We start from the raw sequence: 18432 nt of genomic DNA, 5'->3' as shown, positions 1-18432 counted from the left end.
GATCATTCAAGATTTTTTATGACCATATTTATTTTTCGAAGCTGATGGTTTACCACTATCCTTCGTTCCAGGTGTTAATAATGTGTTGGACAGTTCCAGTGATTTCAACAATCTCCTTAGTTGTTTTCTTTGCTTGATGTAGGCCAATAATTTGCCCCTTTTGAAACAGTAACATCTTTTCCGCGACCACAGGATACTTCTTTTGACATGGTTGTTTTAGAAATGTGAAGCTACATACTGCATAAGTTAGGGTTAAAAGAATTGTTGCCAGCTGAAACACATTCATCACTGCAATAATGATCCAATCATAGTCTCTTAAGTATCTGCTTATTTAAATCCAAATGGCAACTTTTTTCTTTTTTGGCCAGGCAGTGTATTTCCAGTCTTGAAAGTGCAACTTCTATCTGCTTGAATGGGAGAACACAGAAATCTCCAAAACGGTTGGTCAAGATTACAATCAAAGAACATATTTCAAATCAGTAGTAAAATCTGACAACACAAAATTGTGCTTCTTTACCTCAGATTACACACAAAAAACCCTGCAATTTTCCTGGCTTTTATAGCTAATGTGCATGCACTTTCTCTAGTTGATTGATAGGTGATGTCTGTATCTAAAAGGTGATTGGCTCTTTTATCTGTAAGGTGGGACTTCCTTTCTTCATCCGTTGACCGTTGGGAGTTCCAATTTATCCCATTTATGTTAATAGAAGTGGCCTGTCTTTGCTAAATTGTCTATGGCTAAAGTCAGTGTGTGTCCCTTGATAACGATTCTTGAAAGTTTTGGGTCGAATTTAATTGGAAACTATGTGAGTTGGCGCTCAGTAGTGCAGGAAAATTTTGAACAGCTCCCAGTCGTGCTTGGCGCCAAATGGTTGCAGTGGTGTGTGTACAATCATACAAAACAATGGTTTAGAAATTTAGAACACTGTATGATATCTGCCTGCTGTTTCTGGTGTGCAACCCCTTTTAGATAGACAAGACCCCTCATAATAAAGCTCCTGTGAATCTGACTCAGATGCTTCAAATTCATGTTCAGGACCACTCACAGGCTTTTTTATAAAACCATTTGAACTCCAGGTTCAAATGTTCAGCTACAAGCTTTAGGGTTTGTGTATGTGTGTGTGCTTTCATTGGGTTGTTTGGGCTGAGATCAACAGAATATAGTGTGACATACACACAAGAATCAGAGAAAAAAGGAAAAATGCTGAAGCAAAACATGAGATATGAGCCTGAAGGTGTAAACAAACATGCTGATGTAACATGCTAGCGGTTTAGCATGTTTGCTAATACCGCATATGGCTAGGTAAAGCTCATCTTTAGAGATCCTGAAAAAAGAATAAATAAAATAAATAAAAAAAATATATTGGAACATTGTAACTTTGCAAACAGGGGATTGCTGCATGGCTAATATCTGTGTATGTTTATACAGGCTGCTTTCACAAAGGCTTTGAACTACACAGAACTGAGTGATTCCAGAAAAGCAGGAGAAGAGGGCCAATGTTTACTGGCTTCGGCATATTCTCTCACTCTGCATATCTCACTCTCTCAGTTTTCAGTTTAACTATGCTGTTTTTTTTTGTAACACATTTTTACCACCATTAAATGAAACAGTGCAGTAGCATATTAGCTGTTAGTATACTGCAGTAGTTGTGTTCAGTCTTGTTGGTCAGAGTGTTTTAGCATTTGTTGAAGAGTGTTGGGTGTAATCTGATGTATAAAAGCAATTAGTTACTGTAATCTAATTACTTTTTAGTCAAAAGTAGTGTGATATTACATCTACAATTCTTGTAATAAGATTACAGTTACTGCCCTGATGAAAATTGAGAGTTCATGGCAAACTTGAGGCAAATTGTCCAATGTTGACAAAGGTTTGCCAGAGGTTCACCACTACCGGCAAATAGCTGAAAACTTTGGGCAAACATCTGCGGCGTATCACAAGCTCATTTGCATTTGAAAATAACGAGAGGCAAATATGCTGCAAAATATATATTTTTGGAAGGGTGACTTTTTATTAATTTAATTACTTTTAAGTACATTGCTAGGGCTACACATATTTCTAAAATAATATTATTTATGTAGAATACATTTAAAACATGGATTATGTGCTGATTGTATGTGTGTGCAACAATGAACAAGAAGGAAATATAGACATCATTTTGAAATCATTGAGCGAAACATTGTTTTAGAAAGTAACTTAAAGGTAAAATAAATAGTAATGTAATTAATTTACATGAAGTAATCAGTAAAGTTATCTGATTACAATATTAGAGAAGTAATTTACTTTTCGAATAACTTACCCAACACTGTTGAAGACTGATATTTTATGCATTTTGTTTTGCTTGGCGCAACCATTTTTTGTTTATACTGTAATGAGGAATTTGAGGGAGTTGTGTTTGGATCCAACTTTATTATAAAGTTGATGTGCAACAGTGTAAAGGGGTAAAGCACGATCTCATAATAAAAAGACCGTGCAGAGGTCAGTGCACTGTAAATCAGTCCCAACAGTAGTCCACACAAAGGTAGATACAGAGTAACGGAACAGAGAATAATCCTAATTGAGGAACAGGCAAAAGGTCAAAACACAGGGAAGCAGGTAGAATACTAGAACGCTCAGAATTGATAAACACGGCAAAACAATACTTCATGTCCAAGCACTGTGTGCTTGCTGCTTATATAGTTAGCAGTGATTACTAACTAGCTTCAGGTGAATAAACAGTCAGTACTTGGGCGAGGGAGCCCTCTGGTGATACTCGAGGGAGTCAGCCTGGCTAGTTGGTGTAACAGAACCCCCCCTTGTGGACAAACAAACCCACTGTCCGGGATGTTATGAGGGTGCTGGATGGCGATGATGATCAGCTTATTCCTTTTGTCTATGAATAGCTCTTTGGAGATGTACATGGGCTTGTTCCCACACTTGCTCACTCCTCCGCATTCCAATTGTCGACAGCAGGGACATCCGAAGGCTCAACCAACCAGGGGAATAATGGGAGTTGGAAACCCAGGACACATTTGAAGAGTGTAATGCCAGTGGAAGGTTTGATTAAAGAGTTCTGAGCATAATCTGCCCATTGCAAATAACGGTTCCAGTCGACTTGATTGGTCTGGCAATATGTGTGTAAAAAAATTTCCAATTCCTGATTTAGACATTCTTTTTGTCCATTAGACTGGGGATGATACCCTGATGTCAGACTGACATTGATATTGAGTTGCTCGAGGAATGCTGACCAGACTCTGGAAGTAAACTGAGGGTCTTGATCGGACACTATAACCTAAGGCAGTCCATACAGTCGGAACACATAGTGGAACAGAGTTTCGGCAGTCTCTAATGCAGTGAGAAATTTGAGCAATGGAATTAAGCGACAGGCCTCAGAGAATCGATCAACTTTGGTCATTATTACGGTATTCCCTTGTGATTCTGGGAGGTCCGTGATAAAGTCAAGTGCAATGTGAGACCAAGGGCGTTGAGGCAGTGGTAAAGGCTGGAGAAGACCTTATTTACACTTACTAGGTGGAGGGTCTTGAGTACTGATTTGAGTATATTCTTCCATAATGTCCCACTGCACTGGTGCTACCAACAGAGAAGGATGTATGATGGTTACTTCAGAGACAGAGCATCGGCTTTTGTGTTCTTCGCACAGTCTCTTGGCTTAGCATATATATTCGAGGTTGCGGTGGTCTGTAATCACCTGGAATGGATGACGTGCTCCCTCCAGCCAGTGCCGCCACTCCTCCATGGCATCCTTCATAGCTAGTAATTCCCTGTTGCCTACATCGTAATTTCTTTCTGCAGACAGTAGTTTGCAGGAGAAGAAAGCACAAGGGCACATCTTGGAAGGATTGTCATGTCTTTGTGAGAGTACTGCCCTGATTCCAGAATCTGAGGCATCTACTTTGAGGATGAAAGGCAAAGATGGGTCAGGATGACAGAGAATGGGCGCACTCGTGAGATGTCTCTTGAGGTCTTCGAACGCCGAGTGGACTGCTGTATTCCACTGTAGATGGTTGATTGTTCCCCAGAGAAGAGATGTAAGAGGTTTGGTCACAAAGCTGAAATTATGAATGAATCATCTGTAAAAATTGGCAAAGCCGATGAACCGTTGAACATCTTTAACAGTCTTTGGGTGAGGCCAGTTGAGTACATCATTGACTGTAGAATTATCCATAGCCACTCCATCTGGACCAATGATGTAACCAAGGAAAGAAATGGTGTTTTATGGAACTTGCACTTTTCTGCCATAGAGTTGGTGTTGGATAAGACGTTTGAGTACTTGACGAACTTGTTGAATGTGTTCTTCGGGTGTAAATCAAAATATCATCGATGTAGACAATGACCCCTTTGTTGAGCATGTCTCAAAAGACTTAGTTTACGAAGGACTGGAACACCTAGGGACAGTTGGACAGGGATAATGAGGTACTCATAGTGCCCCGTGCTAGTGGAGAAGGCGGTTTTCCATTCATCGCCCTCCCAGATGCGAATCAGGTTGTAGGCATTCCGTAAATCCAGCTTGGTGAATATCTTGCCTGATCAAAGTTGTTCCAAAGTGGCAGGTACTAAAGGCAATGAGTAATGGAATATAACGGTGACATCGTTGAGACCTCGGTAATCAATGCATGGACCAAGACCTCCATCCTTTTACCCTATGAAGAAGAACACAGCAGCTGCGGGTGATGTAGATGGATAAACCACTTGACCAAGGCCTCTTCAACATATTGTTCCATGGCTTTAAATTCGAGTTTGGAAATTGGGTAGATGCATCCCTGGGGTGGAGATGTGCCTGGTAGCAATTCGATAGCACAGTCACAAGGGCGATGTGGTGGTAATTGTGTGGCTTTGGACTTACTAAATGCCTCTGCGAGATCGGCATATTCTTGTGGAAGGCCAGGTACTTCCTTCCATGTATACAGAAGGGAGGTTGAACGGCTGGCTCACTGGTGTATTCAAAACAACCTGAAGCTGAACACGCTCAAAACGGTGGACTTTAGGAGGAACACCCCAACATTGACCCCCCTCACCATTCTAAACAGCACTGTGGCAGCAGTGGAGTCATTCAGGTTCCTGGGCACAACCATCTCACTGGACCTGAATTGGGAGACCCACATTGACACCACTGGGAAAAAGGCCCAGCAGAGGTTGTACTTCCTTCGCCAGTTAAGGAAGTTCAACCTGCCACAGGCGCTGCTGATACAGTTCTACTCAGCAGTCATTGAGTCTCTGCACTTCAGTAACTGTCTGGTTTGGTGCAGCTACAAAATCGGATATCAGAAGACTACAAAGGACAGTTCAGACTGCTGAGAGGATTATTGGTTGCCCCCTGCCCTCCTTTCAAGAACTGTACACCTCCGGAGTGAGGAAAAAGGCTGGAAAAATCACTATGAACCCCACTCATCCAGCCCGCTACCTTTTTGAACTGTTGACTTCTGGCAGGCGCTACAGAGCACTGAGCACCAGAACCATCAGGAACAGTTTTTTCCCTCAGGCTATCCATCTCATGAACAGTTAAAACTGCCCCATTGATCAATAATTAATGTGCTATACACAGCTTAGTCTATTTATATTTATCCAACATACCACACCTCCTCTGCCATTACATTCCCTTGATTCTGTATATAACAGATTTGGATTTGTATATTGTACATACGTATTATTATCTCTGTCTTGTTGCTGTATTGTTTGTACACTGGAAGCTTCAGTCACCAAGACAAATTCCTTGATTGTGTAAGCATACTTGGCAATAAAGCTCCTTCTGATTCTGATTCTGATTCCTCAGCACCGAGAGGAGAGATGTTAGTTGTGCACACGGATAATGGGACAACAGGAGATAAGCAAGTTTCAAAACAAAGTGAGCTCCAACTCAAGTAATTTGATCCTCTCTCCATGACACAGTGGGATTGTGTTTTCTCGGCCATGGCAACCCAAGGATAATGGGATTTCCAGGTACAGGAATGAGTAAAAACTGAATATCTTCAGTGTGCAATATACCAACTTGTAAGTACATGGCTTGAGTGACCTGGTGTATGGACCAAGTGCCCAGCGGACATCGATCTAGGGCTGTGACATGCAGAGAGTTACAGTCAGATACTGGTAAGTTATACTTTTCTACCAAACTCAGGTCAATAAAATTACCTGCTGCTAACGCATGGAGTTTCAATTCCAAATGATCACAAATGAATGAAATGGGAATGAGCATTTGATTATTTGTGAGCAAATGAGAAGCATTCACACTCACCGTCATTTTGCTGGAGGACGTTGAATGGACTGGACAAGAAGCAAGATGATGACCGGAACCCCCACAGTAGAGACACAGCTGGGCTTGAATTCAATGATTTCTTTCCTTAGAGGAGAGTTTAGCATGTCCTATTTGCATGTACTCCACGTAGCAAGTTTCAGGCATTGGGGCGACATGGCTGCTCTTGCACTGAGAGGTCTGCGAGCACGTAACAAGTTGTTCATGAGGATGGCAAGATTGATATACTGATCTAAAGTTACATTTTCATCATGACAGGCAAGTTCGTTTTGCAGCTTAGCATTTAGTCCCTTACGAAACGTCAACTTCAGCAGATCATCTGTCCAGGTTGTTTGAGCAGTTAAAGTGCAGAAATCTAAAGTGTGATCAGCAGTGGTGTGAATATGTTGTTTGAGTGTGAGTAGTAGTTCCCCAGGAGTTTGGCCGCCTGCTGAATATTCGAACACTTCTCGAAAACTGTTCAAATGATTGTTGTAGATTGTTATCATTCTCCCAGATAGCCGTAGCCCAATTGAGTGCACGCCCTGTATGCAAAAGTAGTGACGAAGGCAACTTTGGTTTCTTCGGTGGGGTACAAATGTGGTTGTTGTACGAGGAACAACTTGCACTGCATTAGAAATCCTCTGCATTTATCGGGAGACACATCATATTATTCTGGAAAAGGTAACCATGAACTCACCCCAGAAGTGTAAGCAGGCATGACAGTGGGACCGGTCGACACGGGTGGCATTGCGGGTGAAGAGGTTTGCATGGGCCGAAGATACTGCACCAGTTCCTCGGTAAATGACATTAACTTGCACAGTTGTTCATGGTGACATGATATTGCAGCAGCTTGAGATTGAACCACTGTTTAGAGTTTGTGAATTTTCACTGGATCCACAGCAGGCGAAGTATTCTGTAATGAGGAAGTTGAGGGACCTGTGTTTGGATCCTTATGCGTTTTTATTATAAAGTTTATGTGCGACAGCGTAAAGGGGTAAAGCACAATCTTGTAATCCAAAGAACATGCAGAGGTCAGTGCACTGTAAATCAGTCCACACAAAGGTAGATACAGAGTAACAGAACAGAGAATAATCCTAATCGGGGAACAGGCAAAAGGACAATACACGGTGAAGCAGGTAGAATACTAGAACGCTCAGAATAGATAAACATGGCAAAACAATACTTTGCGTCCGAGCACTGTGTGCTTGCCGCTTATATAGCTAGCAGTGATTGCTAACTAGCTTCAGGTGAATAAACAGTCAGTACTCGGGCGAGGGAGCCCTCTGGTGGCGCTCGAATGAGTCAGCCTGGCTGGTTGGTGTAACATATACCATGTTTATAATTTAATAGATATTACTCTATTTCTGTTTTTCCTGCATTATTTGTGACATTCCTGTTTACTTTTACTGAATTCTCCATGCAGTGGGTCTCAGTTGGATGTTTTCTCATGAATTTATTAGTTTGTGGAGTGCACACCTCACTGCAACAAATGACATTTGGCTCATTAACTCATTCTTATATTTTAAGCCAAATTCTAATTGGGAGCCCTACAGGCAATTGTTTAGTTATGACACATAACGTTTGTGAATTTTTTCTCTCGGTTCATTCGCTGCAAGGTTGACGTCGCCTGTGAAACGGATTACAAGGCCTAAATGATTGTAACATGAATTTGAATATGTTTTCATTCCCTTTGATATAGACATGTATTTTTATGTAGCCTTAATGCTGTAAAGCACAACACCCCAGACAATTAGACAGCATGTCTATGACTTCTCAATATTCTGTAGAGCTTCCTCATTAGACAACACTTGACGTTCTGTCCAAATCAAATCAATTACGCATACAATTACAAACAAAAGTTTTCTTGAAAGCTTGATAATGTCATTATGACAACTTAATTATTATTTTTATTTATGGTTTATTAGTCCATTACTTTAAAAGGAATGAACTATGTTGTACTGACAATAATAACAATACATTAGTTAAAGTGATGAAAAAGAAGAAACATTTACTTGTGCTTAAAGAGTTCACTTCCAGAAAGGATGTAATTATTATTATTATTATTATTATTATTACTACTACTACTACATTTATGGAATAGTTAATTGCTCGTTAATTTAAAAAAAAGTGTAAATATGATTGTAAAGCCTAGGAACAACAAGTGTTTTTAATGGAATAGATCACCCAAAAATACAAATTATTTAATAGTCTACTCATAATTTACTTTTTAATCTTTAAAGTAAGCCACTATCAACTGCCATTGTACTGAAATGACTGTTATTAAAGGTGAATAAATTGACAGGAATTTAATTTTGGGGTGAACTATTCCTTTAATAAAGAAATAATTTTGGATAAAGAAAATTATCTTATGTTTAGGAACTGTTATGTGTCTAGACATTTTATTGTTTTTTTTTTTTTTTTTTTTTTTTGCTTTGGTTTGTTTGTAATTAATTCTCAATGGTAATTTTTGGTTTTACAGTTAAAACAACTGTAAAACAATGTTTTTTAATCAGCATAATGAAAGGCAGTACAACAAATTTGACCATTATGTAAAAATTCTTTACAATATAAATATATCAACAGTTTTTATGTTTATTTTTTATTTTTTTACAAAACAATAAAGATAATATTCGTATACGGTGTGAAATATGACCTGGACATGTTCTTGACAGGTTTTGTGAGATTCACACCCATGTACCTCCTTTTTACTGATTGTTGCATTGTATGTTGTATGGCAAAAAGGAATTGCTGTCTGTATCTGAATTGAAGTCAGTTTGGAGGGAGCTGTGCAGCTCTGATATTAAGCATGATATGGGGCTCCCGGAGGGGCTCTTCATTGTCCCACCACACTCCACTGCAGCACCACTAACTCATCATTTGTTAGCTCCCACTTCACTGGTTTTAATTAGTGTCTCTGAATGCAGCTGCACAACACAGGCTCAAAAATCAAATGCCACTGCTCCAAATTCATTTGTATCTGCTCCAGTTTCACCACACAAGATCTATGGGATCAAAATCCCGTCAAAAGTATGGCGGTCATGGATCCAAAAATAATATGCATGAATCAAAATAATAAGCATGAATCAAAACATAATAAGCACAGATAAAAAAAATAATAAGCGCAAAAATAAATAAAAAGTGCAGATCAAAATAATAAGTGCAGATCAAAATAATTAGAACAGATCAAAAAGTAACAAGCATGAATCAAAAATATTTAACATTTAAAATATGCTGCACAAAAAAAAAAAAAAAAAAGAGAGAAAAAAGAAAAATTAAAGCAAAGTCTTCAAAATTGCAAACAAAATAACAAGATGGACTCAAGATGGCGCCGAGTATGGCTGCTGCGTTGCGAGCTCCGACACAACTTAGCAATGGTTTGTTTGTTTTGTTTACAATTCTTATGTTTTTTGTCTTGGATGTTGTCTGCCTTATTGTCTACGACAGACAAACACTTTTGGACATTGGCTCAGCGATCTCACACCGTAAACCGGACTTCACATTCCTCAATGCCGACCCGCTGTTTACAAACACGTAAGCGGAGCCCTTTGTCTGGGCAGCACGGCCGCGGAAACGCAGGAGGAAAAGGGGAAACAGAGCCGGCGTTCTCATCAGAGTAAGACGCCGCGCAAATCGACCCCCGCTACCCACTATTCTACTGGCAAATGTTCAGTCTCTGGATAACAAGCTCTGCGAGCTGAAAGCGCGGATCTCTTTCCAACGAGAGACGAGGGACTGCTGCGTTATCTGCCTTACGGAAACTTGGATGTCTGCGGAGATTCCAGACTCAGCCATTGAACCCGCGGGGTTCTCCATGCTCCGAGCGGACAGAGCGAAAGACCTCTCAGGTAAAACTAGAGGAGGTGGTGTATGTTTTATGATCAACAAATCCTGGTGTGATCAGAGGAACATACATTCTATCAAGTCTTTCTGTTCTCCTGATCTGGAATTTCTTATGCTTCTGTGTCGACCATTCTGGCTACCGAGGGAATTCACAGCGGTCATTATCACTGCTGTGTACATCCCCCCACAAGCCGACACAGACCGGGCACTCAAGGAACTGTATGGGAGTATAAGTGAGCAGGAAACCGCGCACCCTGAGGCCGCGTTCATTGTGACCGGGGACTTTAATAAAGCCAGTTTAAAATCAGTCGCACCAAAATATCACCAGCACATTAGTTTCAACACACGAGGGGACCGGGTTTTGGACCATTGCTACTCTCCCTTCCGGGATGGCTACAAATCCCTCCCCCGCCCACCATTTGTCAAATCGGACCACTCTTCCATTCTGCTTCTGCCCGCTTACAGGCAGAAACTGAAACAGGAAGCACCCACCCTCAGAACGATCCAGTGCTGGTCGGACCAATCAGACTCTACGCTACAAGACTGTTTTGATCGCACGGACTGGGAGATGTTCCGGTCCGCCTCTGATGACGACATCGAGCTTTACGCTGATAGCGTAATGTGCTTCATCAGAACGTGTGTAGAGGAAGTGATTCCGACCAGAACTGTGCGAATCTATCCGAATCAGAAGCCGTGGATCAACAGCGATGTTCGCGCAGCACTTAATGTGCGGACCTCCGCTTTTAATTCCGGGAACGCGGAGGAGCATAAACAAGCCAGTTATGCCCTCCGAAAAACTATCAAAACCGCAAAACGCCAGTACAGGAGTAAGATTGAAGGACAGTTTAACACCACCAACTCTAGAAGCATGTGGCAGGGAATTAACATCATCACGGACTTTAAAGGGAATAAAAACTCCGCCATGAACACCGCTGCCTCTCTACCGGATGAGCTAAATACTTTTTATGCTCGTTTTGAGGGAAATAACACCGCCCTCGCGGAGAGAGCTCTCACGGCCGAAGCTACAGAGGTTAGTTCACTCTCCGTCTCTGTAGCGGATGTAACCCGATCCTTCCGACGGGTGAATATCCGCAAAGCCGCGGGTCCAGACGGCATTCCGGGCCGCGTCATCAGAGCGTGCGCGAACCAGCTGGCTGGTGTTTTTACGGACATTTTCAACCTTTCCCTCTCTTTGTCTGTAGTCCCCACATGCTTTAAAACATCCACCATTGTGCCTGTTCCAAAACAATCGAAAATAACTTGTTTAAATGACTGGCGTCCTGTTGCTCTGACCCCCATCATCAGCAAATGTTTTGAGAGACTAATCAAAGATTACATCTGCTCTGTATTACCACTCAATCTTGACCCGCTGCAGTTTGCTTACCGTAACAACCGCTCCACTGATGATGCCATTGCATCTACAATACACACTGCTCTCTCCCACCTGGAAAAAAAGAACACTTATGTGAGAATGCTGTTTGTAGACTACAGCTCAGCATTCAACACCATAGTGCCCTCCAAGCTAGATGAGAAACTCCGGGCTCTGGGCTTAAACAGCTCGCTGTGCAGCTGGATCCTGGACTTCCTGTCAAGCAGACGCCAGGTGGTTAGAATAGGCAGCAACATCTCCTCATCACTGACCCTCAACACTGGAGCCCCGCAGGGCTGTGTTCTCAGCCCACTACTGTATTCCCTGTACACACATGACTGTGTGGCAACACATAACTCCAATGCCATCATTAAGTTTGCTGATGACACGACGGTGGTAGGTCTGATCACTGACAATGATGAAACAGCCTACAGAGAGGAGGTGCACACTCTGACACACTGGTGTCAGGAGCACAACCTCTCCCTCAACGTCAGTAAGACAAAGGAGCTTGTGGTGGACTTCAGGAGAAAAGACAGAGAACACAGTCCAATCACCATCAATGGAGCACCAGTGGAGAGAGTCAGCAGCTTCAAGTTCCTGGGTGTCCACATCACTGAGGAACTCACATGGTCCGTCCACACTGAAGTCGTTGTGAAGAAGGCTCATCAGCGCCTTTTCTTCCTGAGACGGCTGAGGAAGTTTGGAATGAACCGCCACATCCTCACACGGTTCTACACCTGCACTGTGGAGAGCATCCTGACTGGCTGTATCTCCGCCTGGTACGGCAATAGCACTGCCCACAACCGCAAAGCACTGCAAAGGGTGGTGCGAACTGCCAAACACATCATCGGAGGTGAGCTTCCCTCCCTCCAGGAAATATATACAAGGCGGTGTGTGAAAAAAGCTCGGAGGATCATCAGAGACTCCAGCCACCCGAGCCATGGGCTGTTCTCACTGCTACCATCAGGTAGGTGGTATCGCAGCATCAGGACCCGCACCAGCCGACTCCATGATAGCTTCTTCCCCCAAGCAATCAGACTTCTGAACTCTTGATCTCCCACGATCAAAATACATCAGCCCTGCACTTTATTACTCTTTTATCTCACACCGGACTGTCATAAATTATATTACTGTCATTATATTATGTCTCTCTTAACATCTGACTATCAACCGACAGCCTGAATGTCAATACAGTACAATACTGTACATTCTATATATATACTTTTTTCATATATATTTTAATTTTTATTGAATAATGTGTATCTATATAGTATCTATATAGTAAAAAACAAAAAAAACAAAAAAAAACAAAAACAGCATATTGTATACTGTGCAATGTATGTTATTATTGTATATTGTTGAGTGTAATTGTGTATAACAGATGTTTAAATTGTGTTGTGTTAATTTGATGTTTTAAGTTGTGTAATTATGTATAACAGATGTTTAAATTGTGTTGTGTTAATTTGATGTTTTAAGTCGAGTTTAATTATGTATAACAGATGTTTAAATTGCGTTGTGTTAATTTGATGTTATTGTAAATTGGTATGTGTCTCATCACTGTCACGACTGCTATGTTGATCGGAACTGCACCCAAGAATTTCACACACCATTGCACTTGTGTATATGGCTGTGTGACAATAAAGTGATTTGATTTGATTTGATTTGATTTGATTTGAAAATCATGTTTTCCTTGGTTATATTACTGTTTTTGGTGTTCTCTGACAATTATTTTTTTTTTTGTACACTTATGCTGTATTTTTCTTTGCTTTTGTTTCCAAGTTCTGTGCTTGGTTTTCCAAAACTTGTGAGTAGAGTTTCATGTAAATCAGGGGGCATTTTGCGTCCCCATTGGTCCACTAGTTCTTGATCGACAGCTTCTCCTCTAGCCAATCACTGGAAGAGGGGTTGTGACGTCACTCCAACAAAAGCACAGAAAAATACAGCATAAGCGTTCAAAAAAATTAAAATATGAGCAAAATTGACAGAGAGCTCAAAAACCAGTAATATAACCAAGGAAAACAGGATTTTGTTTGCCATTTTGAAGACTTTGCTTAAATTTTTCTGTAGTTTTTTGGCAGCATATTTTAAATGTGTTTATATATTTGTGATTCATGCTTATATATTTTTGATTCATTTATTTTTTGATCTGCGCTTATTATTTTGATCTGCGCTTTTTATTTATTTTTGCACTTACTATTATTTTTATCTGTGCTTATTATTTTTTGAATCACACTTATTATGTTGATTCACGCTTATTATTTTTGGATCCGTGACAGCAATACTTTTGACAGGATTTTGATCCCATAAAGATCCTCCACTTATACACACAAACAAACAAACAAATAAGAGCTATTTGAATTCCTCGACCTCGCTTTCAAAATATTTTCGAAATAAGTTTTGCTACACAACAAAGAAAATGGCATGTTTTGCAGAAAACATTATGAAGCATTATTACATATCCTTATACTGTATGTATTGTGCATGATCCTGTGGGTACTTGGTATTAGTAATATTGTGTTTGATTTTGATGTTCTCTAATGTAATCTTGAGGTAGACCATGTGTGGTTTATCATTATTTCAACTGATTGAATAAACATGAAACATCTGGAAAATCTTGTTAAATATATACTATATATACTGAAGGACTGTGTTCCCATAAATATAAACATAAATCCTATTTAAACATTGTAAATAATCATCATTTGAAAAGCTGCACGAATACAGCAGTTATGCTTTTAAGTTTATTAAATAAAGACAGTTCGTCCATCATATTTGAATTGATTTCTTTTTTTAATAGAGCTATAGATCAAATAGCCTTATTTGTCACATTCTATAGGAAGTGGGGACAAATATGTCTAATGAGCCATACAAACCTCCATTATGTATCGTTGGTTTGAATGTACAGTATTTATTGGAACTGTTTTTTTTTTTTTCAAGTTTAAAGAGGAAATGTACTGTATATGGGAAGGAAAAGAAAGCTCCTCTTCTGCACCGCTGCATGCGTATTAGTGTAAATGTTACCTGTATGCTGATTCGAGTCTATAATTATACATGTTTACATTTTTTTCATGTTGCAGAAAATGAAACTGGAGGAGGTGTAGCAACCTCTCATCAGTCATCTACCATAGAGGGCCCTGGGACAGAGGTCAGAACCAAAGAGCAATAAAACCTGCAATTACATCAGGTACAATCTACTTATCTATCTCTCTGTCTATATGTTTGTCAAGGAATGTTCCAGTCCCACTTTATATTAGGTGTCTTTAACTACTATATACTGACATTAAAATAAATTAAAACTATATGTTGTTCTGCAAAATTCTCAGAAGATTCACATTTGCCACTACTGAGGTTGAGGTACGGGTAGGTTTAGGAGTAGGGTTAGGGTTAAGGTTTAGGGCAAAGGTTGGGGTACGGTTAGGTTTAGGGTTAGAGGTAAGGTTAACAGTGTAACTACAAATGTAAGTAAATACAGGTAGTTTTACTTTGCACTTATTGTATTAGATCCGGGGGTGAAATGTTCACTGTGTGGTGCTAAAAGTGAGTTAAATGTTCTCCCAAACAAATTAGTTTTTTTAAGTGATGCGCTATTTAGTTTTCATTCAACAAAAGATACCTCCCTACCCTAAACCTTAAACCTAATCGATAGTGTCATAAAAAGCAAATGTTAGATTAAAAATGCAATTACTGAAGCAACCATGTCATTTTGTGGTGCCTCCATGTAAGACTGGGTAAAAACATCTATTTTCCGATGCACCACATTCTTCATTTGAACATTTGATCTCGATATCTATTATTAAATACCAAAATCAACCTTTTACTCTATGCGCAACTCTGTACAATGTGAAATTTCAAGCTATGCAACTAAAACATGTCTGTGATTAGCCACTGGGTGGTAAATGTTCAGATTTTACTCAGCAGTGATTGAGTAGTATATTGGATGTTCAGCAACCTTTCACTGCGTGTTGCGAGTGAAAGTTTGGTTTGACTTGTTCCGTGTAATGTGTGTCCAAAGACAAGATCCACGCAATCCATTTGTCATTAAATAATGTCTCTTTTAATACCCTTTCTGTTCTTTACAGTCAGTTGTTGATCAAAAACATAAAAATTTGATTCTAATCTCGAATAGCAGGAATGAGGATTGGAGTCATTCTAGTTCTCTCTTGTTTGTATGTGCTCATTTACAGATGCATTTACACATTTTCAGCATGTTATACAAATTAATGTAAATACTTGTAGTATAAATATGCAATAAACATATAACAAAATATAATATATGCAATATAATATCATATTTATTGATGGGATACATGGACTTGTAAATTTTACAAAGCTATAAAATACCAAAATGATTAAAAACAAATAAAAAATAAAACATTTATATTCTTGTAATGTATCTAGTTAAAAGCATTTCTATCGGAAAAGACTCTAGATGACTGGAATCATTACGAATGTAGAGAAATGTATAATATTTGGTGTAAGCCCCATCCTACGGTTCAGCGCTCAGATACTTGCTTGAACCGTCAGATCCTGCCAGACGTAATGACGGCAGGGGAGCAGAGCTTACCCCAAAAGGAATAAGAACCTAATTTAACCTATGCCCCCAAAAGAAAATATAAAACCAAATAATTAGACTCAGGACAACACCAAGGTCTTCAGAAGGTGAGGGTCAAATCTGAAAGAAGAGCAAATACCAGTGAATGATGCAAAAATAAGCCTGTATAAGACTGTATGACATGCTACTATTGTGCCAGATCTTGCAGAAGGGTAGGCAAGCTTATTAGAATTATAGAGCCCCTGCGAATGGGTGAGCCTTGTTGTGCAATATCTTTGCAGTGGTAAATGATGCTTGTGATTGAACCCTTGCGAAAAGGCAGGCATAGTTGTGCAGTGCCCCTGCAAATGTACAAAACAACGTTTTACGTTTGAGCCCCACGATAGGGGTGATGTGGTTTGTGCAATACCCCTGCAGGAGGACAAAAGAAGTTAGCGTTTAAGCCCTGATAAGGACGACATTGTTTATGTAATACCTTTACAAAAGAATAACACATTTTGCGTTTGAACAACACTTTGTGTTTGAGCCCTAAGATGGGGGCGAGCATTGTTTGTGCAAAGCCCTGCAAAGATAAACAAAGATTTGTCATGTAAAGGGAAATTAATCCTTTCTTTATAAACCGCATTTGTGGTGCTGTGGGACGCTTAGAAGTGTGGCTCAAAAGACATGCCGCAGTTGCAGCACCTAGACAGCACATTTGCACTGCCTAGGAGATGTACTGAGCCAAAGCAGATAACACACCACAGTTGCGGTGTTGTGAGACGCTTAGTTGCATGGCAAGAAAGACAAAAAAAACAAGCGCAATTGCAGCGCCTATACAGAACATTTGCGCTGCTCGGGAGATTATTTGAGCAACTAGCAGGAGCACTGTGGTTGCGGTGTTGCAAACACTGCCTAAGGAGAGAATAGAGCAGTGAGAGCCAGGAAGTATGAATGTGTTGAATGACAGGGAGACTTGCAGTTGCAAAGTCACGGCTCCATTCGGCTGCAGAGAGCATTGACATCAATTGTTAAAGAAAGTCTAGGATTTAAAAAATCTTAAATGGCAATATAACAATTTGAAATCTTAGGCGACTGAAGGGTAAGGGACTGCAAATACCACAAGATGCAGATCAAAGGAAAAACATGTAAATGCGAATAATGATGTGATGTTTGATGCAGAAGCTTTGATGAAGTCCATGCCAAACCAACAACACGTATACGTGGTCCATTACGTGTGAAGTTTGTCGACTGATATTTGGTATCTGCTTCTAAATAATTGCTAATCCAGCACTGTTGTTATCCCCGTAAATTAATAAAATACCTTACTTACCTGCTACTAAATGTTCTGCTTCAGCCATGAGAACATATACAGTGTAAGGGGCAAAATAACCAAATTGCATAGATAACTTAAAATAAATGTTAATGTAGAGTGCATTAATGGGGAGCATATGTTTGACAACAGATGCAGAAAATGAACTGTATGCAGAAACTTGAGTGATGAAGCATGGAATTTCAAACATTTTGATAAAGCCCAATTCTTTAGAAAGCCTATCACTAATAAAGAATTAATATTTTACATTAACCCATGATAATAAAATCTCTACAGTGTAATGATGCCAAAAAGATATTATATCACATAACTGTGATAGAAAAATTTGTACCTTCGGTTTGATATGATTACTTGAATGAGAGCAGCCAAATGCATGTGCCGTTAATGAAATAATGAGTGTAATGAGCAATGCATACTGCTTGGTGTCAGTGGGCACGCAGAACAGGTGATACTTCCCCTTTAAGGAGAATGCAGATATAGATATGTGAAGTCAAGAAAACACTTTGTGATTTAATGTGTGATAGGAGAGATCGGCAGAACATGTTAAGAATCATCTTAACTTGGGGCCTGGGTAGCTCAGAGAGTAAAGATGCTGACTACCACCCCTGGAGTCACAAGTTCAAATCCAGGGAGTGCTGAGTGACTCCAGCCAAGTCTCCTAAGCAACCAAATTGGCCCGGTTGCTAGGGAGGGTAGAGTGGGGTAACCTCCTCGTGGTCGCTATAATGTGGTTCTCACTCTCGGTGGGGCACGTAGTGAGTTGTGCATGGATGCCGCAGAGAATAGTGTGAAGCCTCCACATGCACTATGTCTCCGCAGTAACGTGCTCAACAAGCCACGTGATAAGATGTGTGGGTTGACGGTCTCAGACGCGGAGGCAACTGAGATTCGTCCTCCGCCACCCGGGTTGAGGCGAGTCACTATGCCACCACGAGGACTTAGAGTGCATTGGGAACACCAAATTGGGGACAAAAAGGGACCTGAAAAAGATCAACATTTGTGAACTTGAACTCAGTTGCCCACATGACGCAGCCAACATGGTTAGAAATCGGTGAGAACCGAGACTCTATTAAAATGAAATATTGCCACTTGAAAAGTGGTATTAATGCATTAAAGGGATAACTGAAGAACA

General features: G+C 40.2%; 1 protein-coding gene across 8 annotated transcripts in view; it reads left to right on the top strand.

Moving 5' to 3' along the window:
- The window catches only part of myt1lb (myelin transcription factor 1-like, b), a 262765-nt gene that overhangs the window by 72826 nt on the left and 171507 nt on the right, over window positions 1–18432 (top strand). For all 8 annotated transcript variants that reach the window (XM_051723176.1, XM_051723183.1, XM_051723180.1 and 5 more), the window contains exon 2: window positions 14514–14620. The gene's annotated coding sequence lies outside the window, so the exon portion shown is untranslated. The remainder of the gene's footprint in view (window positions 1–14513; window positions 14621–18432) is intronic.

This window comes from Myxocyprinus asiaticus, chromosome 17, assembly GCF_019703515.2.
Source record: "Myxocyprinus asiaticus isolate MX2 ecotype Aquarium Trade chromosome 17, UBuf_Myxa_2, whole genome shotgun sequence".
NCBI classification, from domain to species: Eukaryota; Metazoa; Chordata; class Actinopteri; order Cypriniformes; family Catostomidae; genus Myxocyprinus; species Myxocyprinus asiaticus.
This window is presented reverse-complemented; position numbering and strand designations above follow the sequence as displayed.